At 32.4% G+C, this 25,315-nt stretch overlaps 1 long non-coding RNA gene and 1 pseudogene across 2 annotated transcripts in view; one reads left to right on the forward strand and one right to left on the reverse strand.

The window, feature by feature from the left end:
- LOC145269712 (uncharacterized) overlaps positions 1-23,778 on the reverse strand; it is a 25,493-nt gene extending 1,715 nt beyond the window's left edge. Inside the window, exons 1-2 of one of the 2 annotated variants that reach the window (XR_013865182.1) lie at positions 23,659-23,778; positions 15,169-15,229 (exon numbers count right to left, since the gene is read on the reverse strand). This is a non-coding gene — a long non-coding RNA (uncharacterized LOC145269712). Of the gene's footprint in view, positions 1-14,613; positions 15,230-23,658 lie in introns of both variants that reach the window. The other variant, XR_013865183.1, reaches the window with a different exon arrangement.
- Positions 23,302-23,529, forward strand: LOC145269929 (U2 spliceosomal RNA; annotated as a pseudogene).
- Positions 23,779-25,315: the final 1,537 nt, after the last annotated feature.

Below are 25,315 nucleotides of genomic sequence, written 5' to 3' on the forward strand. Positions count from 1 at the left end.
CTGTTAATTTTCAGTAAACTCAAAATAGTCTGTAAACCATTGCAAAACTCATCTCCTCCTAAAAATGGTCTGTAAACAAACTCCAAATATATTGACTTATTTATTTGCGAACTATTGTTCTCATCTTTTATAGTTGTTGTTATTCCTCTGGCCTTCATAAGTTGTTAACCACGACAGGATAGAAATGCTGAATCTTCAAATGTATCTTCAGTAATTACTGCTTTCCATAGTTGTTGTTGTCTCACCACGCTTTCGTCAACTAATCCTCTGGCCAGCTTTCCAGATGAGCATGGTCTGAAGATGGTGCTTTCAATCTTACCCTAAGCCGGCCAGAGGATTAGTTGGCCAAAACGTGCTGAGACAATAACAAATATGGAAGACAGTAATTACTGAAGATACAGTTGAAGATTCAGTATTCTTATCTCATTGTGAAGGCCAGAGGAATAGTTGGCCAAAACGTGCTGAGACAATAACAAATATGGAAGACAGTAATTACTGAAGATACAGTTGAAGATTCAGTATTCTTATCTCATTGTGAAGGCCAGAGGAATAGTTGGTCGAAACGTCGTTAAACAACAACTACAAAAGCCGAGGTCTGCAAATAAATGAAATATACAAACGACTCATCTCAAAAGAATTCCAACAATTAAATGATATTTTGACTTAGTTGTTCAGTTTTTTTGTCTTACTTACTGTTACGCTTCGATTAACAATCCTATTTCAGATCCTTTTGTGAACATTGTTGAACTAGGTGTCTATTTATTCTTTCCATAGAGACTCAGTCTCAGCTAAACCGCCATCTTGTCAAAGGAAACTATAAGAATGAACAAAGGGAGATCACTCTAAACAGACTTACTTTTATACATAAACAAGAGGAGACAACTCAACCGTTTTAACTCAGACTGACACTACCTTTCTGTTAACTTCACTTTAGTTTAGTTTGACTGATTTTTCCTTTTTTTTTTTTACACGGTGGAACAATAAATTTGTCGCCCTAAAGAAAACGACACTATAGCTTTATTTTAAAACATTTATTGAAAAAAGAAATCAATTTAGATAACTTGATTAGGAAGTAGAGCTGACATCTATTCAATGTAACTGCCTTCAGCCTCGATTACCGACTTGATACAGGTCCAGAACTGGGAGCATGCCTTTTCCACAAGTGCCGACAGGAGCTTGCTGAATACTCGGCAGATGGGGGCGATCAGGCTGACATTGGTGTTGTGGGAGATCATATAAGTGATATTCTCGACATATGACCAAACAGAATTAGGTCTGTGGGTTCAGGTCGGGGGAGGAGGAGGGCCAGTGAGGGAAAGGTACAAAGTCGTAGCACTCTTTCTGAAGTCAAGCCTAGGTCTTTTCAGAATTGTAGGCTGGCGCAGAGTACTACAGCTACCAGCAGCCACTTGCGTGTCCCATCACACTCTTCAGCACGTCCAGGTACACTTTGGTGTTGACTTTCAAGCTGACTTCAAAAATGTAAGGTGGCATGATGTGGATCTCGCTTGAAACCGCACCAAAGACCATAACTGTAGCCAGAAACTTTGTAAAGCTTTGCCCTCAAACGTTGAATGGATTTGCATTTTGAGGGTGCTGGCAATGGTCCTGTTGTCATAACTTGGATCAGTCGAGAGCATGACTTGTACAGCGGCACATCTCCAATCTCGATCATTTAACATTGTGTCACTTTTAGACATGATAAAAGGCTCCTATCACTCTAAGATAGTCTGCAACAATAAAACGAAAACTGCTTTTCATCAAATGGAAATGGAATCATATCGTTTTTTCCAGGGTGACAAATTTATTATTCCATCCTATATTATAGTTTTTATATTTATTTACTAGGGACTTGGAGGGGGGGTTATATCCATAATATCGCCCCTTGCCCCCCAAAATCTACTCCTCCCTCCTAAAACTGCTCATAAACTAGTTCTAAATATATTGACTGATATATTCGGTCTGTTGTCCCAGTTATCACAACACTCTGATTAACAATCCTATTTCAGATGCCTTTGTAGCACTTAAACTATTTACTATAAACGGATCAATGCCTGATGCCAAAGTGATTCGGCCAAACTGACTAATCGGTTGGCAGGGTGCATTGATTTGAGCTGTCCCCTTAAGGACTATTTTTAACCCTTTGGGATCTCAGCTGTGACTTCCAGAGAGATGCCAGCAAGCGACCTATACAGACCTCTCTCACTCACCCCTCCCACTGGTACTTGTTGACGACTGCGGTCTGATGGCATACGACACCTTCAAACAGACATTTACACTTTCTTTCTTTCTCTTCAGTCTGAGATACAATCTCGCCTTTTCTAAATAAACCCTTTATTATTGTTTTGTTAAAAGCAATGTTGTTTGGCCTTGTGTTTATTTAAGTAATTATTAGGAGAGAAATGCACAACATTTCCCTCCTATACCTTTACGTAACTTGGTAAACTACCTGTTAATTTACTCATTCCATAGACACACAGTCTCAGCTAAACCGCCATCTTGTGAAATGAAACAATAACAGCAGGCAAAAGGGAGATAACTCTAAACAGACAAGAGGAAACAAGTCAACAGTCTTAATTCAGATTAACACTTTAACCATTGTCTTCCTTCTAACTTCACTTCATTTTGATGATTAATTTTTTTTAATTTATTTACTTTTTGTGGGGTGTCCATAATACTCCCCTCCAAAAAAAACCCCTCACTCCTCCTCCTAAAATTGTCCATTTCCCAGTTACTGCCACACCTTGATTAACAATCATATTTCAGATTTCTTTGCGTACTCCCTTGTTTTTTCTACTACCTTCACTTGCTTTTGTTGTTTCTTTATTTTTCCTTTTTTATTTACTTTCTAACATTTTTTTTTTGGGGGGGGGTTGCATGTCCATTATATCACACACTGCTCTAGAAAAAAAAAAAACGAATGCCAGGTAATTTTACACCTATATAACAAACCATCCGAGAAGTTGACCTTGTGCATTACATTATGACATTAGAATACTTATAGCCATTTGTTTCGTCATCGATAGCTGAATTTTTGCATGTCAACATTAATAATGTTAAAGAAATAAGCACTGCACAGAATATCTATTCGTTTTGATCAGAAAATATATTGCATCTCTGATAAACGATAAAAATTTAAATAAATAGAAAAATAAATATGAATGGCCTATTGCTGTGAAATATTGTGTGAAAGAGACATCTGAATGATTCAAAGTAGCAATTGAAGCATATGTTCTTACACGGACGTTCTATAGCAAACCCCACTTTCTTTAACGATTCACTTCTACTTGTGCAGTTGCTATTGCTCAGAGGCAGCATGCATACGACAGATTTATCTGACATAAGTCAAGTACAGACAAAAGTATATAAAAGCTAGAAATAATTGTAAAAACGAAATAGCCGCAGCTAAGAAAAGATATACAGAAGCCATCAGAAAATGTGCTGAGTTGAAGAAATTAGGAACTTGTGATTTCTGGAAAATTTATATAGACCAGTGTAGTAAATAATAGGTATCAACAGTTCCGTTACAATCCAACAATGTTAAGGTTGTTTGCATAGCAACCATGAAGGCTAGTCTGCTTGCCTAACAGTTTGCTTCCACCTCCACTGAAGACCCAGATCTGAAAAATCACCCCTTTCCAAGTTTGTAATATCATAAAAATTCTAAACACCTCAAAGGCATGTGGACCTGATCTCATCCTGGCTATATTATTAAAAATATGCAGCTTAACGTTCATAGGGAACATGAATTAGAACAAATACATTGAGGATATTGCCTAGGCTGTTATGAAGAATGTAGACTCTCTTTACTGTGCTATACCTAAGAGTATCCTGTGCCTCTCCAAGGCCACCATTTGTCCATGCATAGAGTATTGTTGCCACATTTGGGCTGGTGCATTGGCTGCAAGTCTTTCAGTCCTGACAGGGTTAAAAAAAAAAATCGCCAACCTAATAGGTCCCACACTGTCAACCAAACTCCAAGCTCTGTCTAATCAATGAAATGTTGCATCCTACTTTACAGATATTTTAATGACAAGTGCTCCAATGAACTCCATGCACTTGTATCTTCCTTAATGCAAATATCCCGACCAACCCAAGAAGCAAAATCCCACCCTTTCAGTGTAGAGATCACTAGATGCCAGACAGTATTCTAAAATAGTTTATTCCCTCAAACTAATTGACTTAGGAATTCCCTCCCAGGTGCCTGCTTTCCTGACTGTACTGACATACAGAAGTGTAATGTGAATCGACATCTTGCTGCTCAACTCCCTACATAGTATCCCTGTAAATTTTCTCCCTAATGGTAGTTACTTACATCCGAGTGGCACTGTGCCCTGTTTGGGGTGAAAAAGTAATTAAAACAAATAAATAAGTAAGCAGGAGTTCAGGTTTATTTTTGTCTTGATTAATTAAAACTGTTTCGGTGATTAAACATGTACAGTGAAAAATCACCGTTTTTTATTGCATTATTTAGGCATCAAATTTGACAAAACAAGGTTTTTCTTGCATGTGAGTTTTCGGTTCAAATAGTTTGAAAACACAAATCAGCAAATTTGACAAGAATATAGTTTGACTCCGATAAGTGTTATATATATATATATATATATATATATATATATATATATAATTTATAAAATATATATGGTGATTAAGCTACACTGAATATTCCGCGTTTCATCCACCCTAGGACTCTTCAGGCTTACCTGATATATATTGATTATATTACTTATAATAAGCCTGAAGAGTCCTAGAGTGGATGAAACGCGGAATATTCAGTGTAGCTTAATCGCCATATATATTTTATAATTTACTAACTAGCTCTACCTACGTATTGAGCACTTTTGAAGTAAATACTTTAAGTTTACACATAAATTTATACTTTCGTATATTAATTTTATGTGAGTAAATGAAGTAGTTATATATATATATATATATATGTATATATATATATATATATATATATATATATTTAAATAAGGGAGTAGTCACCAACAATGTGTATTTTTTAACATTATTTTATTATTCTGTGTCCTTGGTTTTTCATTGAGAATTATGTTTGGATCATTGTAATAATGTTTTTAAGTCATTGAAATCGTTTACGTGCGTTTCAGACGGTCTGTGATGCGTCCTCGTCAGAAATTATTTTCAAATGTGTAAAAATGGCGATTTTCGTAGTTAGTTTGAAGTTTTTCCAAGGGGTGGAGGCTTGTAAGTGTTTATTATACATTGGTATGCTGAATTTTTATTGCTTTTTTACTTTGTTTGTCCAGGGAAACGTTGACCTCGCTGTAGTCGCTATCTCTTTCTGTAATGTTTTTTCTTTCTTTTCCTTTAGGGTGGGATAGGGTGTGTGTATGTGTGTGTGTTTGCTTTTATTGGTTTGGGAATGTGTATATTGTTTTATAGTATTTTGGGGTTTGCTTCCTTAGGAAGGTGGCTGTGGTCCGAGGTCGTTACTAATGTGTATGTGTGGGGAGTGGGGGACTGGCTCTTCTGAAGTAAGGGTAGGGGTGCTTTCATTCTATTTTGATATTAATTTTTTGGATTCTTGGATTTTAGTATTGTGATTTTTCGTTTTAGTCTTATATTATGTTTGTTTAGAAAGAGAGGTGTATTTAGGGGCTTTTCCATAACCACAGCCAAGGTAAATGGTTCTCGCATGCTTTTCCTGTTAGGGACCCCCCCCCCCCGCCTTTTTTCTTTATATTAAAAAAATGCTACATTGCCTAAAGTGTGTTTATTCATAAAGTCTGAAGAAATGCTGGTTTTTGAAAATTTTCAAACGATATAATGCTTGAAATTGTCGAACTAGACATTGAAACAATTGTAACATAAAATGAAATACACTTTTTGTTGCCATCAACACCTTGCCTTTAAGTCTTGATTTTGCACACACAGTATATATATATATATATATATATATATATATATATATATATATATATATATATATATATAGACAAATATTACATAGTCGCTAACACTGAAAATGCTGATGTTTCAGACAAATTAGTTTGCAAGAAAACAAAAGTCACTCATCAGGGGATGTAAAAAAGATTATTTGCAACCAAAGGGATCTTGTTATAAAAAAAAAACAATTTTTTTTTTTTACGTCACCTGATGAGTGATTTTTGGTTTCTTGCAAACCAATTTGTTCGAAACATTAGCATGTTCAGTGTAGCGATTATGTAATATTGGTCTGTATAAATAAAAATATTATATTTTGCTATTTTTTATTGAGCACTCTTAATAACCTCGTTTTAATTCATGAATTTAATCTCCTGAATACCTTTAACTTTTTAACTTGGTATATATATATATATATATATATATATATATATATATATATATATATATATATATAACTACTTAATTTACTCACATAAAATTAATATACAAAAGTATAGATTTATGCGTAAACTTTAAGTATTTACTTCAAAAGTGCTCAATACGTAGGTAGAGCTAGTTAGTAAGTTATAAAATGTATATGGCGATACAGCTATACTGAATATTTCGCGTTTCATCCACTCTAGGAGGTGCATAAGCCTGAAGATTCCTAGAGTGGATGAAACGCGGAATATTCAATGTAGCTTAATTGCCATATACATTTTATAACTTACTATATATACATATATATATGTATATATATATATATAAGTAGGCATTCATATTCCACTTCCAAGTATATATATATATGTTGTATTGTTCAATCATAAGTCCTTGAAAACAGAAACCCACATACTTTGCAAGATTATGGGTTATTAAATAATGGGTAATTCCACTGATTTCGATGATAATAAAAGTATTGGAAGTGTAGAACATTTTTTAATCCTCTCTTAATCCAGGGAATGTCAGGTCTCCTTGATAGTATATATATATATATATATATATATATATATATATATATATATATATATATATGTTATATATATACCAGGTAAGAGATATTCAAGAGTGATAAAAATGAGTTAAACGAAGTTATTAAGAGTGCTCAATAAAAAAGAGCAAGAATTATTTTTATTAATATAAACAAATTTACGTGGCAGCAACACTGGATATGCTAATGTTTTGGATAGATAGTCAGCTAAAACCAGAAGTCCTCGTCAGGCAACATAAATAAATAGTTGCTTTCCACAGAAGAAACCTGTCCTCAAATCTATTAAGTCGCCTCATGAGGCTTCTGATTTTAACCAACTATTTGTCTGAAACATTAGCATGTCCAGTGTCATAACCATGTAAATTTGTATATATATATATATATATATCTATATCTATCTATCTATATATATATATATATATATGAACAAATGATTAATAAAACATGTTAAAAGACATCTTGAAAAAGAGTTAAAAACATATTTAATTTTTAAAAAAAAGAAAGCACAAGATAAGTGGATAGTCCTTAATCCGCGGAGTTTCAAAGAAATACTCTCCTTCTCATCAGAGGGCAGGAATTAGCAAAATGCAGGATCGGATTTTGCATATAAAAAGTATTTAATGAAACTACAAGTAAGTCACAGATCTTACTTGGTTAAAAAAAAGGGTGAGGTAAGGGGAACAGGAGGCAAAAGAAAAATGATAAAAAGATTTCATATGAATGGATAGTCTGGTGAAGGGCAATATATATATATATATATATATATATATATATATATATATATATATATATATATGACTTCATTTAATTGCATGAATTAATATTTAAAGATATAATTTTATTCGTAAATTTTCAGAATTTACTTTAACAATGTTCAATACATAGGTAGAGCGAGGTAGTAAGTTATAAAAATATATATGCCAAGTAAGCTACACAGAACATTCCGCATTTCCTTCTCTTATGCCTGACAAATTTTCACAAGAGTGAAACACGAAATATTCTGTGTAGCTTAATTGCCGTATATATTTTTATAACTTACTATATATATAAAAGTAGGCATTCAAGTTATACTGCCAAGAATATTTTTATATCTTGTTAAAATAAACATGCTTGAAAACAGACCTACATTCTGTATCATTACACATGTTTGCACACAGGACCAACACGTTGTAGCAGATTATGTCACAAGGAACATAAAACAAGTAATATCTCTATTCCGTTTTTTTTGTAACGACAGTTATTTTCTCTGTCTTCCACCATGCGTGACTACTTGTGACCCTGTGCCATCACCCAAATGATCTCTCATCTTTATATAGTCTTTTTCCCTAATATAACGTCATTCTGCTCACAGCTCGGTATTTGCATATAACCCACATACGTGCTGTTGCATGTCCTAAAAAAACCTTGTACAGAGAGACCTTAGATACTCGAGGATAGTTTCTGGTAGGCCTTTAAGTTCTCTTTTTTTATTCTTTGGATTTTCTCCTCAGTTTGTTCAAGATGGGGAATGGGCATCCTACCAGATACCAAACATTAACCTGTTCAGATATTCCAACTGAAAGATCTTTTAAATATTCTGACTGTCCCTTTTAAGTGCAATTGTTTGAATCTCTCTTTCACTTAGTTCACCGGGTATATTTGCCAGGCAGTTTTGAAATACTTTTTCATGCGTTCAGTTGCTCCTATAATATTGCTCACAGATTGTTATTTGTCAATAGCCATCATATGCATTCTATTATAATTCTTTGCAAAACTATGATTTCTCTCTCATTTCATCATCTTTCAGTAAACGTTCTCTGAAATCAAATGGGGCCCCCAACTTGGGGCTAACACTTCTGCATATACATTTCCATATGTCTTGCTAGATGAGAGTTTTGTGTAAAAGCAAAGCCACAGATTTGACAAGCATACGGTTTTTATCCTTGTGGCTAACACTTTACCTCCATATGATACGCATAGATATTACAATGTTTCATTAAAATTCTCCTTTACATAACAAACACAGTTGGTAAAGAAGTTGAGAACATAATTTTCCTCTCCAATTGACCATTTAAATATAATATAGCATATCTTTATTGTGGTATTATGGTATCTTCATTTTACTGGATTCCAAAACAAGAGTAGAATTCATCTAGTCTGGTCTTTTTGATGTTACTTGAGGTAATATCACTTAGAGAAGGTGCACTATTTCTAATAAAAGCTAGTATAAGTTAACCGTACCAACGCAATCTAGTATAGTGTCTAGTAGGCATTTAAGTTCTCTCCTGTGTGTGTTCTAATGTTTTTTTTAGTCAACTTTTTTGCAAATTGAAGTTTCACATCTCATAGAAAAGACAGATCGACACAAGAATGCAATAATAATGTTTTCTACTTTGTTTCATTTTGCTTCAGTCAAAGTTCTCTGAAATCAAACGGTTTATGCCTGGGGCAAACACTTCTTATGCATTTCCATATGTCTTGTAAGATAAGAATTTTGCATAAAAGCAAAGTCATATTTTTTATAAGAACATGGTTTCATTTCCCTGTGCGAGTTTTCATAAGTTTACTAAAGTTCAAGCTGTTTGAAAAAGCGAATCCGCAAACTTCAAATGAAAATGGTTTGTCCCCGGTGTATTTTTGTGTGTGTATATATATATATATATATATATATATATATATATATATATATATATATTTTGTCATCCACACATATATATATTGCCATCCACACACATATATATATATATATATATATATATATATATATATATATATATTGTCATCCACATATATATATTGTCATCCACACATATATATATTGTCATCCACACACATATATATATATATATATATTGTCATCAATATATATATATATTGTCATCCATATATATATATATTGTAATCCATATATATATATATATATATTGTCATCCACACACACATATATATATATATATATATATATATATATATAGTCATCCACATATATATATATATATATAGTCATTCACACATATATATATATATATTGTCATCCACATATATATATTGCCAACCACACATATATATATATTGTCATCCACACACATATATATACATATATATATATATATATATATTGTCATCCACATATATATATATATATATATTGTCATCCACACACATATATATATATATATATTGTCATCCACATATATATATATATATATTGTCATCCACATATATATATATATATTGTGATCGACACACATATATATATATATTGCCGTCCACACACACATATATATATTGTCGTCCACACACACATATATATATTGTCATCCAAACACACACACATATATATATATATTGTAATCCACACACATATATATATTGTCATCCACACACATATATATATTGTCATCCACACACATATATATATATTGTCATCCACACATATATATATATTGCCATCCACACATATATATATATTGTCATCCACACATATATATATATTGTCATCCACACATATATATATATATTGTCATCCACACATATATATATATTGTCATACACACACACACATATATATATTGTCATACACACACACATATATATATATATATATTGTCATACACATATATAAATATATTGTCATCCACATATATATATTGTCATCCACATATATATATATATATATATATATATATATTGTCATCCACATATATATATATATATATATGTCATCCACATATATATGTATATATTTTCATCCACATATATATGTATATATTTTCATCCACATATATATGTATATATTTTCATCCACATATATATGTATATATTTTCATCCACATATATATGTATATATTTTCATCCGCATATATATGTATATATATATATATATATATATATATATATATATATATATATATATATTGTCATCCACATATATATATATTGTCATCCACATATATATATATTGTCATCCACATATATATATAGTATCATCCACATATATATATATTGTCATCCACATATATATATATTGTCATCCACATATAATATATATTGTCATCCACATATATATACATATTGTCATCCACATATAATATATATTGTCATCCACATATATATACATATTGTCATCCACATATATATATATGTATATATATATATTGTCATCCACATATATATATTGTCATCCACATATATATATATATATTGTCATCCATATATATATATATTGTCATTCATATATATATTAAATTCACAAATTAAATTCATAAATGAAAATGATAGAAACATAAACTGCATTAAAAATAAACCTATTAAGAGCGTAATAACATATAATATGGCAATGTCTTCCCGTATACGAGTTAAGAAAAATAACCAGGAGACAAAAAAAGATAAAACCAAACTACAAATATTAGATAATAATATAAATAAACAACAAACTAAAACCCGCAAACGTAAGAATAGACACAAGGAGATCCTATGGTTCAACCCCCCGTATTCCAAAAACCTAGAAACAAACATAGCTAGAGAATTTTTTAAAATATTAGATAAGAACTTTAAAGCCCCCCATAGATATAATAAGATTTTCAATAAGAACACAATTAAAGTCTCTTACTCTACTATGCCTAACCTTCATCAGAAAATAATTAGCTCTAATAATAATAAAATTAATAAACTACAAAATGCAACTATACAAAATACATCGGACTGTAACTGTAGAAGAAAAAATAAATGTCCCCTACAAGGCTCATGTAAAATTAAAAATGTTATCTATAGCTGCACAGTATCAAAAACTCCAAATATACAAGAACCTATCAACAGCCATAACTCAACTACCGAATTAAATAATAACACCAACTTAAATCAATCTACCGATCAATTATTAACCAACCCACCACATTATAATCCAACAATAGACCTAACGGAAAATAATCATAATAATCAAGAGGTAATATATATTGGTTCCACATCTGGCCCAATAAAACATAGAATTTCAACGCACAAACATTCTTTTAAAAATAACTCTCTATCAAACAAAACTACTCTATCCAACTATATTTGGCAACTAAAAAATAGCAATATTTCTTTCAACTTAAAATGGCAAATAATTGAGACTTGCAAATCATATAAACCAGGAGATAAATTTTGTACATTATGTACAAAAGAAACCGTAAAAATTTTAAAATATGAAGATATAAAAAGCACAACCAAACTAGTAAATTCAAGACACGAGCTTCTATCGTGTAATCATAAACGTTGGTTTAAATTTAATAAATATAAACCACCTTAAATCATTAGTAAAAATAGATTTTTTTTTTTTTTTTTTTTTTTTTTAATAAATTAAGTTAAACCAATTACCGCCCTTAGACTCGTAAATCAAATAATAAATAAAGCCATGACAATTATCTCCCCTTAAAAACTTGCAAAAAAAAAAAAAAAAAAAAAAAAAAAACTCTCTCTCTATAGATATTAACTGTAGCGTCTCTAAATCAAAATACGCTAACGGAAACAATTTACTGCACGAGCGTCGCCCTTTTAAAATTCATCATTCAATAAAATAAAAAGCTATAGCAAACATCTAAATGACTACTTTAAATACAGTTCCTGATTTCAAAAAAAGAAAAACCAAAAGGTAATTATATATCTATATATTTTTAAATCAAATTTATTATGTAAATTCAAAAATATATATATTTTTTCTACTCATTTCTATCTCTAACCTATACCAATTTCCTTATTAATTTTCTTATAAATTTTATATCCAAACCTTTTACTTCAATTTTTCAGATTCATCTGCCTTACTTTTAATGCTAGGTTTATTTTTGGTGTCTTTTCAATTCAATAGAAATCCTCCTAAATTTGCTGATGAGGAGACCGTGCTTAACAAAAAAACTATGTATAATTATTCTACGTGACTTCATGTATACCACAAATAAAAAGCACAGATTTCCGAAACGATCGTACAGATAATTGACTTTGTTGTTGTTCCTTCTTATGAAACTGATTTTTAATTTAATTAAATTTTGATTTTTAAATTTTAAAAATTTTAAAACTTTTAAATTATAAATCACATTACTTAATATTGAATTAGCTCTAGGACATTTAACTATCGAGCTTATTATATATCTAAATTACAACGAGCATTTCCTGTATTTTAATTAAACTAGTAATTTCACTATTACATTAAAATACACTTAGCTCTTTAGACTATTATTCTAATCTCCTTTAAATTATATATATATATATATATTGTCATCCACATATATATATATATAGTCATCCATATATATATATATATATATATATTGTCATCCACATATATATATTGTCATCCACATATATATATATATATATATATATATATATATATATATGTCTGTGTGTTTAAGTTCCACTTCTAGGTATACTTTTGGGTCTTATTAAATCACAAGTGCTTGAAAACAGAGACATTCTTTGCATTCTTTGTGCTTGATGGGTCAACACTTTCCTCATGTCTTCAACATTGGTAACTGGAGGTCATGTGATCCTTCCAACGACGCCACATTCGTTTTGCTACAATCGGTACAACTTTATATGTGCTCGGCCGTTTTGGCAACGTAACATGCTAGATGAAAATCCTTGTTTTTATTATCAAATTAGACAAGAATTCCATTACTAATACTTTTAATCCAAGGCAACATTGGGGCTTCTTTCCTATATATATATATATATATATATATATATATATATATATAAGTTTTGTGGTTCAATTTAAAATTTTGAAAAAACAACATATAGAGACATATATCCGATTTAAGAATTTATTGCTTGACAAAGGAATATATAGAAAGGGTTATTTTAATTTCCTTAATCCATGGATTTTCAACAATGGCTCATATCATTAGAGGAAATGAAATGCAGTTAGCAAAATGTATATAATTTCTCCATATAATTATCCACAACCATTCCAAAAACTATTTTCAATAATTGTGCTGAAAAGCAAAATAGCGTCCATTCGCAGCTGAACATTTTGCTAACTGCATTTCATTCCTCTGATGATATGAGCCATTGTTGAAAATCCATGGATTAAGGAAATTAAAATAACCCCTTCTATATATTCCTTTATCAAGCAATAAATTCTTAAATCGAATATATGTCTCTATATATTGTTTTTTCAAAATTTAAAATTTAACCACGAAAGTTATATATATATGATTAGTTTTTTTTTTTTTGGAAAAAGAATTCCAGCAGAGTGCTGAATTGAAAGGAAAATCCAAATTGTAAGTGTTATGTTGTGTTATGTTATATGTTATATATCATGTTATATTATGTTATATATTATGTTGTATTATGTCATGTTATGTTATATTATGTTGTATTATGTTATATTATGTTGTGTTATATGTTATGTTATGTTACATTATGTTGTTTTATATTATGTTATATTATGTTGTATTATATTATAATAACCCTTTCTATATATTCCTTTGTCAAGCAATAAATTCTTAAATCGAATATATGTGTCTATATGTTGTTTTTTCAGAATTTAAAATTTAACCACAAAACTTATATGTTGCTCTATTCTTTAATATTGAGCTTTTCCTTTTTGGCTAGGATCTCCTTGAAAGTATTACTTAAAGTAATATCTATCAGGATTTTTCACCTGAATTCTATCAGTGTCTTATCTTGCTTATATATATACATAAGTAGGCAATCAAGATATACCACCAAGTGTATTTTTGTCTTGTTAAATAAAAATGTGTTTGAAAACAAAGACTTACATTCTTTCATTATAGTTCAGTCAGAGTTCTCCAAAATCAAGGAGGCCACCCAACCTGGGCTTAAGACTTCTGCTTATGCGTTTCCATATGTCTTGTTAGATGAGAATTTTGCGTAAAAGCAAATCCACAGATTTGACAAGAATAAGGTTTTTCCCCTGTGTGAGTTTTCATATGTTTACTTAAGTTTGAACTGTTTGAAAATGCAAATCCGCAAACTTGACACGAAAACGGTTTGACTCCGGTGTGTGATCGCACATGTAAGATCAAGTGCGAGTTGGTCGTGAATACGGATTTGCACATTTGACAAGAATATGGTTTTTCACCTGTGTGTGTTCGAATGTGTCGCGTTAGATTTGAACTGTTTGAAAACGCAGCTTCACATATCTGACATGAATAAGGTTTCACCCCAGTGTGTTTGCGTATGTGTCCCTTTAAATTGGAGCTGCTCGAAAATGAATCCCCACATATTTTACACGTATATGGTTTTGATTTTGACTGTTTTTCCATGATGATGTCTAAATTCAAACTTTTTTTTAGAAATGTTGATCCACTTACATTGGAAGGTTATTCTCGGAAGTTCGAATTAGAAAAGCTTGTTCTTCACTCTGACTGCAATCTGCAAATAGAAAATAAATATTATTAAACAAATATTAAAAAGATTACATGCCCGCAACAGTGTGATTCCTTGTGGCATGTCTTTAAGAGGCAATAAAAATTATGTTAACCTTTGCTATAATAACTTGCTTTTTAACAAATGCCACAGATTCTTCATCTCACTCTCGGCTGCTCTGTATGTATATGTGTCACTTCCTTGATGAAGGTTATCACTACTCTCTGTAGTTCCTCAACATTGGTAACTAGAGGTAGTGTGATTCTTCCGATGATGCCACGTTCTTTCTCCTACATTTTGACAACATGCAAGGGAAAATCCATGTTTTATTGGTATGACTTTGGTATTAAATTCGACAAGAAATCCATCTTCACCTTTATAACGGCATAATCATGTTGACAAACCGGTTTCTGTCAGATCACCAAAGTTAAGCAATGTTGAGCCTGGTCATTACTAAAATGGGTGACCAATTTGGGAAGTCTCGGTGCTGTATGTAGGAGGACGTCAACACCTCCCTGCAAAAAGTTGCAAAAAAGACCTAACGTCGTCATCTCCCCTAATGGGGATATACATGTGACTGGGGACTGCTTGTGAATTTCATACTTCCATGAAAATTCCTCCTTCAGAGGAAGCCAGTTAAACCCTGAATCGGGTTGGTGCTCACTGCACACACATGCACACACAAACCCTTCATACCAATTGTCACTATCCAGCACTCATTTCCCACCCATCAGGAGCTGGTCTCCTCCCAACCGTTCCCTCTCTCTCTCCACATTAAAAAACAGCCTTGTGCCTAATTTGCTCAGTGGAGAAGCAAATAAATACCCTGTTCTTCAGATGCTGCATTTTAATTTCTTGTTCTCTGTCAGTGGAGGAGAAATCCTTCAAAACTGAGACAATTTTTTATTTGTTCCTTTTCTCCACATAAAAAAACGACGCTGGTGTCTAACTCTGTTCTGTGAGGAGGCATTGTAAATAGGAACAATATTGTAATCAAAATGAAACATAAGTACAGTAATAAATTCACTTGAAGGATGTCAAAGTTTATATTGGCTACAACGTTGCTAGAAAAACACTCAGAACGTGAACAGTAATCTAAATAATAATAAAAAACGTTCAAGTTATAATTTTGTGTTATTTTCTAACTTTCTGTTAGATTTCTTTGGCAAAATATAGGAAGATTACATTGGAACCAACTTGTAGGGGATTAAGGTTAGGATTAGGATTGGATGATTTTCCTATGTTAGCTTATTAATTTCATCTCTTTCATTGCGCCCAAAGTATTGCTATGATTGGCCCAAACACATGATTATAGTAATGTTTTTAGCCAGTGTTTTGATATTTGTCATCTGAAGGGTCGAACTTCAAAACGATACCGATCTTGTGAAAATCTGTCGCCTCTGTCAAAAGTTTTAGGCAGGCATACAAATATACATACATTTAAACAGACAGGTGATATTTATATTATAGACTAGCGGGGATACCCAGCATTGCCCGGGTGTTTGGAGTTGGAAAAGAAAAAAAATGTTAGGAGGGAGGGAGGGAGGCTTGAACCTGTGATGAACCCGAAGGTGGAAAAGAAAGTCAAAGAAAATGTAAACTTTTACCGTCATGCTACAAAGGCATAGGGAGTGAAAAGCATTGAAATGTAGCGATGTCAATCCAAAGTTGACTTGCTAAGTGAATGCAAAAATGAATGTTGCTGAAGGCCAGTCAAGTTTTCTGCTGCTTGGAAAACCAGCTCCAAACGAAAAGAGAGTGTCCAAATGAATAGCAATTGTCTGATATGAGGGTTTTCCCCGACATTGATCAAAGCTAATTGCTTTCTGGACATCCTGGCATGAAAGGCCAGGGAGATGTCTTCGCTTTTGATTAGTTTCACTTTTATGTGAAAAGCGCAAACAAACATGCGAGACGATAGAATAGTATGAATTTTATAAAAGTCCATCAAAATAGATGTAGATACAATGTGCGTTCACCAATCGTAGATATTATAATCTAGGAAGTTTATAAAAAGTTCTAAAACAAAGTAACTCCACCGAGAACCTTGACAAAAAAAAGCCTTTGCTGGACATACAAAAATGAACGACCATTTTGTCTTTTATAGATATACTAGCAGGAGTACCCGCCATTGCCCGGGTATTTGTAGGTGTGTGTGTGCTGGGGGGAGGGAACAATAAAAAAAGTTTTGGTATGTAGACTTGAACCCAAACCCTTAAGGTTAACAGGCTGAGAACTTACCGCCTCACTAAGATGGCAGAGCACTGAGAATGTGTGAAATAAAAATGATTTAAATGTTATGTGACAGGTGCAAGTTTAATGAGGTCAAACATGACGCCTCACAGAATGAAAGCGTCGATCTTAATTTCGCACTTAATGTTAAGTGCGGGATAGTTGTTTTTTTGTTTTTTGTTTTTACACCACTTTAAACCAACTCCCCTAACAAAGAGGGAGCGTGTCCAAATGAAAGCAATTGTCTGATATGACAGTGAAAACCGACATTGACCAAACATTTATTGCTTTCTGGAGGACGTTCCCGGCCTGTGTGCCATGGAACTGCTGATATGGAAATCAGTTTTGCTTTTTTATACTCTAAAGCAAAACAAAGACGCGGCGATTGAAAAAATCTTGAAAATAGCGCGTAAAAGTTGGGCAAATTAAAACTAGACGCGACTCCTGTTCTTAACTCGTAGATATTATGATTTAGACAGTATATAAAAAGTTTTAAGAAGGAGTGACCCAACCGAGTGCTCCCCCCCTGAGAAAAGCCTTTTGCGGACATACACAAAAAGTGCACACACACACTCACTCACTCACACACACACACACTAACACACATTTTCACTTTATATATAGATGATTTTCTTTAGAAATATTTTTCACATTATAATTTGTTTTCATTATAAAAACAAAACAATGAATACCAGAACCACAGTTTCTTGTGAAAGTTGTTCAAACAAGTACTTCAAAACAATAGTCAAGTTTAACGAAAACAAAAATAAAACTCATTATTTTATTAATTATTATGTCCCTTCCAGAGTTTTCAATTTCTTTTCTTCATTGCTATTCAAAAACAACCCTCACCCTAACCCTAACCTTAAAACCAACTTTCATAATACTTTTTATTAAATTTAGCAATCTTCAATATGCGCATTTTGTGAGTGTCTAAAGCCAAAATGGAAAAAAAGGGGGGGGGTATTTTTTGACAAATTCTTTCTTTAAAAATCTACCAAAAATCAAGTAATAATCCAATCAATACGAAATTTTCACAGATAGTTAAGTAAAGAATAAACATAACATAAAAGTGTACTTTTTTTCATAATCGATTTTTACATATTTTTTGCCTAAAAAACAACTTTCTTTATTTATGGTTAGAAATATGCTTAAAATAATCAGCCGAAACTGAACAAAATGTATTGTGGGGAGGGTGAGATAAAACAAACAAAAAAAACAATTGTTTCACATATCAGATTTTAAGGTTGAAAATCCGAATTTTAAATGTGTTTAATTTTTCATCCATCGTGTTTTGAGGTGTAAAATTTCTTGAATATGTTAATAATATTATCTTTCAAATTAGCAAAAAAAAAAAAAGATATATATTTTTTCATTATTCTTACGAAAAACACTACTTTTAAATCTTCAAAAAATAAATAAATAATTTTCTATTGTTTGTATATCATTAAATAGGAAATGCTTTGAAGAATCGACACTAAAATACTGACTTAGTTTAAAGTGTGGGAGATTTGCATCTACCACACTCTCTCATCCAGAAACACTTGATCCTGATGGCAAGACAGGCTCAAGATGGGTAAGCATGATACTAGATGCAGGAGTTTTCTCCAACATATATGGCGCCTAGCATTCCGAAAATGGTTATCAATTTGCTACTGGCCAGTCCCATCGTTGCTTAACGTCAGGGGTTATGTAAGCAAAAAAATATGTATCGCTTATGAAAAAAGAATTAAACCTTTATAAAGATTCTTCACTCAATCGTTAAAACAAACGTTAAAAATACTTAGAAATTTACAAGACTAAATGAGTGTAAAGGCTACCTTAGTTTCTTCCAAACTACCATTAAATTTTATTTTATTTCGTCACTCATCAAGAACTTGTTTACGTTGGACTTGAAGACAATCAGATTGTAGTCAGCTGGAAAGCAGGCAATCGGAAGAGAGTTCCACAGGCGTGCAGTTCTAAGAAAGAAGCTTTGTTCATGGAACCTACGTTTAGGTTTAGGTACAGATAAAGAGTGTGGGAAATTATTGATAGTGGTTTTGACGAGATGAGTGTTTTTCGTGAAAATTTGACGAGGGGGGGGCATAAAAAAATGGAATTATTTGAAATTCAGATACGTTATAATATTTTTGCATATTTTTATAGCAAATCATCCTAAATCTTAGACAAAACAAATTAATTTATTCAAAAACTTTAAAATAAAAAAATATTTAAATGTGTCAACCATCGAGACAAATATGGTAGCGAATAGTGTTTTTTTTTGTTTTTTTAGAAAAAAAAAGATTTTTTTAAATTCTATTAAAATTAGTAGAAAAAGTTTTATATTATTCTGCTTTTCATATCGAATTCAGGCTTTTATCTTTCTAGAAAAAAAGTTGCTCAAGAATAATAAATTTTAATAGATTTTAATTCGTTTTAAAAAAAACAACTTGGTTTTTCTACCATTTTTTAGCCTTAAGTAAAACCAAAATGGCGACCACTGAACACCGTTAGAGAATACACTGGATAATAAAGATCTTAATATCATGAAAACTATGTATGGCATAATCACGTTGACACCCCAATTCTTACCAGATCACCGAAGTTAAGCAACATTGAACCAAGCCAGTACCAGATGGGTGACCATTTGGAAAGGCTAGGCGCTGTATGTACTTTCTGGGAAGGTTGGGCGTGGTGCCAACATCCCCACCCCGGAAAAAAAAAAAAAAATCTCCTCGCTACAAAAGCAGTTTTTTTTGGGTTTTTTATTACACAGTGGTCACCACTTATCAAGGCCCGGAAGCTACTCAAGGATAAGGGTTATTGCAAGTACATTACGTTTGTGTGGAGATTTGAAGAAGTGTTTACTTAAGGGGGCGGTTCATTAGGAATTTGTTTACGTTGGACTTGAAGCCATCCAAGTTGTAGTCAGGTGGTAAGCAGGCAGACGGAACAGAGTTCCACAGGCGTGCAGTTCTAAGAAAGCTTTGTTCATGAAATCCGCATTTTGATTTAGGCATAAAGAGTGGGGGAAATTTTTCACAATGGATTCAGCTAGACGGGTGTTTTTCGTGAAAGATTGGCGAGGGGGCACCAGAGATTGGAGTTCAGACGAGCACCTACCATGGAAATAACGATAAAACAAAGATAGGCTCGCAACGTCTCTTCTGTGGGAGAGAGATTGCAGGGTAGAGAAAAGGGCACCCCCCACTAAGCCACAAAGTCTATTTTGTACTCTGTCAAGGCAGGATAGGCTGTTTTTAGCAGCTCCTGCCCAGATATGGCAGCAGTATTCCATTCTTGGACGTACTTGGCTTTTATATAGATAGAGAATTGCATCAGTAGTGAGATATCTTCTGGAGCGGTAGAAGGATCCCACCATCTTTCCAGCGACCTTGGCAACAGACTTGATGTACGTGTTCCATTTCAGATCAGGAGTAAAGGTCAAACCCAGAAGCTTGTCAAAACACGGGGCCTCTTCCAGATGAGAGCCATCCATCCCAATTGATGCCAGATGGGGATCAGAGCGTTGATGATGTAAGGATAGGAGTTTGGTTTTAGATGCATTGAAGGTAACCAGCCACGTCTTCCCCCACTGAACCACATGCTCGAGATCAGAAGAGAGAGAATCAGAGAGAACTTTGTCATTTACAGTCTTTGATGTGTTGCCGTAGATGGTCGTGTCATCAGCATAGATGTCAACGAATGATTTAAGTATGTGTTTAGGGAGGTCATTTATGTAGATCAGAAAGAGAGTTGGGCCCAGAATTGACCTCTGAGGGACTCCAGCATTAATACTGCAGGCCTCGGATTTTTGTCCATTGACCACTACTCTTATGAGCCTATCGGAGAGAAATGATTTAATGATTGAGAAAACATTTCCAGTTATACCGTAGCTGGAAATCTTGTGAAGTAGGTCTTTATGCCATACCTTGTCGAAGGCCTTTGATATGTCAAGAGCAATTGCCCTAGAAAGTTACAAAGTTGTGGTTGGCCTATGCCCCATACAGGGGCTCAAGACTATAGAATCATGAAAACTTTGTCGGCAACAATTTTAAATGTTATAATCTTTGAAAACAGTCACTGATATCACGAAAAATCAACTTTTGAAAGGTGAGTGTTTAGTTGGTGCCCATCAGTAATTTCACCTTTTTTTTTCTACTAGTTCTTGAATGTTAACTTTTTTGTTTACAAAAGAGTCACTACTTATCAAGTCCCGCAGGCCACTCGAGGATAAGGATCAATGAGTGTACGGTAGTCAATGGGAAAATATCGTAGAATCATTAGCAGTAGAAATTTGTAAATTGAGTTACTTAAGGGGGACGGCTCATCAAAAACTTGTTCACATTAGACTTGAAGACAACCCTATTGTAGTCAGTTGGAAAGCAGGAAAATAGAACAGAGTTCCACAGGCATGCAGTTCTAAGAAAGACGCTTTGTTCATTGAATCTCTGTTTAGGTTTAGGCACAGATAAAGAGTGGGGGAAGTTATATTATAGTGGTTTAAGTTAGACGAGTGTTTTTTGTGGAAGTCAGACCAGGAGGAACCACAGATTGGAGCTAAGATGACCACTTGCCATGAAAATAATGCCCTAAATTTACCAAAAGATTGAGTAGGTCTAGCAATCATATTTAGTGCTTGTGCATTATATGACCTGGAAGTCAGTAATTGTGCACACTACAAACCAGTTTCTTGTAAATGTTTGATTTGCTCAGGTTCAACCACCACCTGACTGACGGCACCGCCAGAATATACTCAGTGGTGCTAAAAATGCTTGGAAGCCCAATTAAATTATTATTTTTATTGGTATTTTTTTTTTTTTGAAATAGTATTTTCAAGTAAAATTCAAGTTTTATCATATCTTTTATATTAAATTGTTATATGAACGTAAAGAATAGTTAAAAAAAAACACATTCCCTTCTCATGTTAAGAATGGCTTTCTAAGTAATATCGTTGTTATTTCAGCACGTTAACAAAAGTGCATAAGTAGCCTCTTTTTTTACTTTGCTTTCCACCTCAACACTCACTGAAGACTTTTATAGGTGTTTGTGTATGCTGAAAACAAATATCACATTATTTTTGTGGCACACAAATGGTTTTGACTTTTGTTATCCAATGTAATTCATTATGTTTTGCTGGCAGCCATGTTTTTCCCAACTGAATATTACTAATGCACATGCATGTTCCCTCCTTCCAATGTTAAGAATGGCGAACGTCACTGACATTTATTGGTATTCATGCAGAGAGTGATCCGTGCTGAAATAAAAAAAATCATTCTTAACATGGGGAGGGGAGTGTTTTGTACCTATTCTGTACTTTAACCTTACAATTGCATAAAAAAAAACATATCATAAAACTTTAATTAAACGTGGAAATACAATTTAAAAAATAGTGCGGATCACTCTCTGCATTAGCACCCATTAATACATTGGATAATACAAGTCTTTATATCCAGAAAACTAGTTATCTGCCTCAAATTTTAATGTGATATTAAATTAATATTAGTATTCGGCATACCCGAAAACCTATCAAAGTCACTTAAATTATAGAAAGAAAGTAAAGATTTACCTTTTATATTTTTGTTTATTAAATTGAGGTGAAAGTACATAATAGTTACAAAATACCCCTTCCTGTATTAAGAATGGCTTTCTAAATAATGATGTTTATATAAATGCACAAGTATTCGTCATTGTTGGTCCAGCCATACCAGACATTTACGAGAAATCAGGTTCGTAATGTGCACACTGCACCAGTGCACCACACTGCAGTTGCACCAGTACCTCATATTTGGATAAAGTATTATCATTTATGCAAAATAACAAAGATTCAATATCTGTATAATATCTTCTTTTTTTATTATTCCATGACTTACTTGGTCTTTTGGCCAAGATCAAAGTGTAGTATCTGTTCTTCAGATTTGCACTTCCATTTCTCGTTCTCTTTCAGTGGAGGAGAAATCCTTCACGATTGAGACAATTTTTATTTTTGTACCTTTTCTCCACGTTAAAAAAAAACACCCTGGTGTCTAACTCTGTCCCGTGGGGAGGCATAGTAAATAGGTACTACTACTACTACTAATACTAATAATAATAATACTACTAATAATAATAAAATTAAAAAAACACCTCGTATTATGTAAAAAATAAATAAAAATAACAGAGATTAAAATTGAATACAAATGAGACGCAATGTTGGGCCAAAAAATTCAAATAATACTTACTTTTTATAATTCGATTTTTTAATGATTTCTTAGATTTAAAGTCAGAAACGACGATAAGAAACATCAGTAAAAATTAACGGATCGAAAGTCAAAATCCAAGATGTCGACCGGAAAAGCAGGTCCGCAGTAATTTTTTTTTTTTTAAATGAAAGAGAATGGGTTGATAACATTGCCAGTCTCTTTGGCGATTGCAGGAAAAATGATTATTAATTAATTTATTCGTCGGCAAAATCACTAAATCACGGTTTGAGATTATGGCGGAAAAAAATCCTGTGTAAGCGTTAATTTTTTATTTATTAAATATTATTATATGATAAATTTTTTCGAGTTAAAATCTATTGAGAAATACACATTTTTTATTGAGAAATGCACACTTTAAATGTGTAAACATTGGTTGAATTTATTCACTAAGGTGCACAAGAGACACCCTTTTGAATAACCGGTTCTTATTAAGATTGGCACTTATAGAGATCAAATAAAACTGAAGAATAACTATTATATTGTACCGACTTGTCACGGAATGAAGATTGTATCTTCGAAAAATCACAGAAATTGATCAAGTATTTTTTTTTTTTTTTAATTTTGGTACTTGTACAGCTTAATCAAGACGTTAAAAAAATGAAAATATCGTAAAAAGTTATATTGTACGTATCCGTTATGGAATGAAGTTCCCTGAAAAAAAAAATTTCAATTAATTTCATCAAATAGTTTTTTATTTATTTATTTATTTATTTATTTTTATCTTTTTTTTTTTTTTTTTTACAGCGAAAAACCAATTTGTTATGATACCGAGCAAAAGGTTCGGTTTTTAGGAAGAAAAGCTAGTTATTAAAGATGTGGAGATAGTCTCAACGCTTTACATTGAGTTATCTCCCCGTGGCGTGTTAAAAATTTCCATAATGGCTGACTTCAACATGCTCTCATAAAAACGCGTTTTTTCGCTGTAAAAAAAAAAAAAAAAAAATCAAATGTAAAATCAAATGAAATTTTTTTTCAGAGATCTTCAGTCCAAAACGGATACGTACAATATAACCTTTTTCTTATATTTTCATTTTTTTTTTTAATGCCGTGATTAAACTGTACAAGTACCTTAATTTTATTTAGGAAAAACATATTTCTCTAGAGAACATAATAAGGGAAGATAATCAAGAGTTTCCACATGCATTAGGGTTGTCTTCCCTTGTCCACCGATTCGCTAATTTCAATTTTTTCCAAACAGTAAAATTTGATATTCTTGAATGAAAAAGAAGCGGGTTTGTATTACTGTACACATAGATTCGAAAAAGTTGTCAAAAAAACAAATATAGAACAAATAAATGTTATCAAAGGCAAGATAAGTTACTTTTCTACCAAACTGGATATAATTCACGTGTTTTTATTCAGTGTAACATGTTTATTCAGCTCGAAAAGCATGCAATGTTTACCGATGTATTGGAAAATTCAAAATGGCAGCCGACTGTCTCTCGGAGAGGGTACGTTTGGGAAAAGGTATTATAAATAATAAACTAGACAAAATACTGTTAGAAAACAACCGAATACATGTCAACTTATGGCACGGTAACATATATTGAGCGAATTTCTAACAGTATTTTGTCCAGTTTATTATTTATAATACCTTTTCCCAAACGTACCCTCTCCGAGAGACAGTCGGCTGCCA

The sequence above is a fragment of the Euprymna scolopes genome, chromosome 45, assembly GCF_053919585.1.
Source record: "Euprymna scolopes isolate OS-2025 chromosome 45, ASM5391958v1, whole genome shotgun sequence".
NCBI lineage: Eukaryota > Metazoa > Mollusca > Cephalopoda > Sepiida > Sepiolidae > Euprymna > Euprymna scolopes.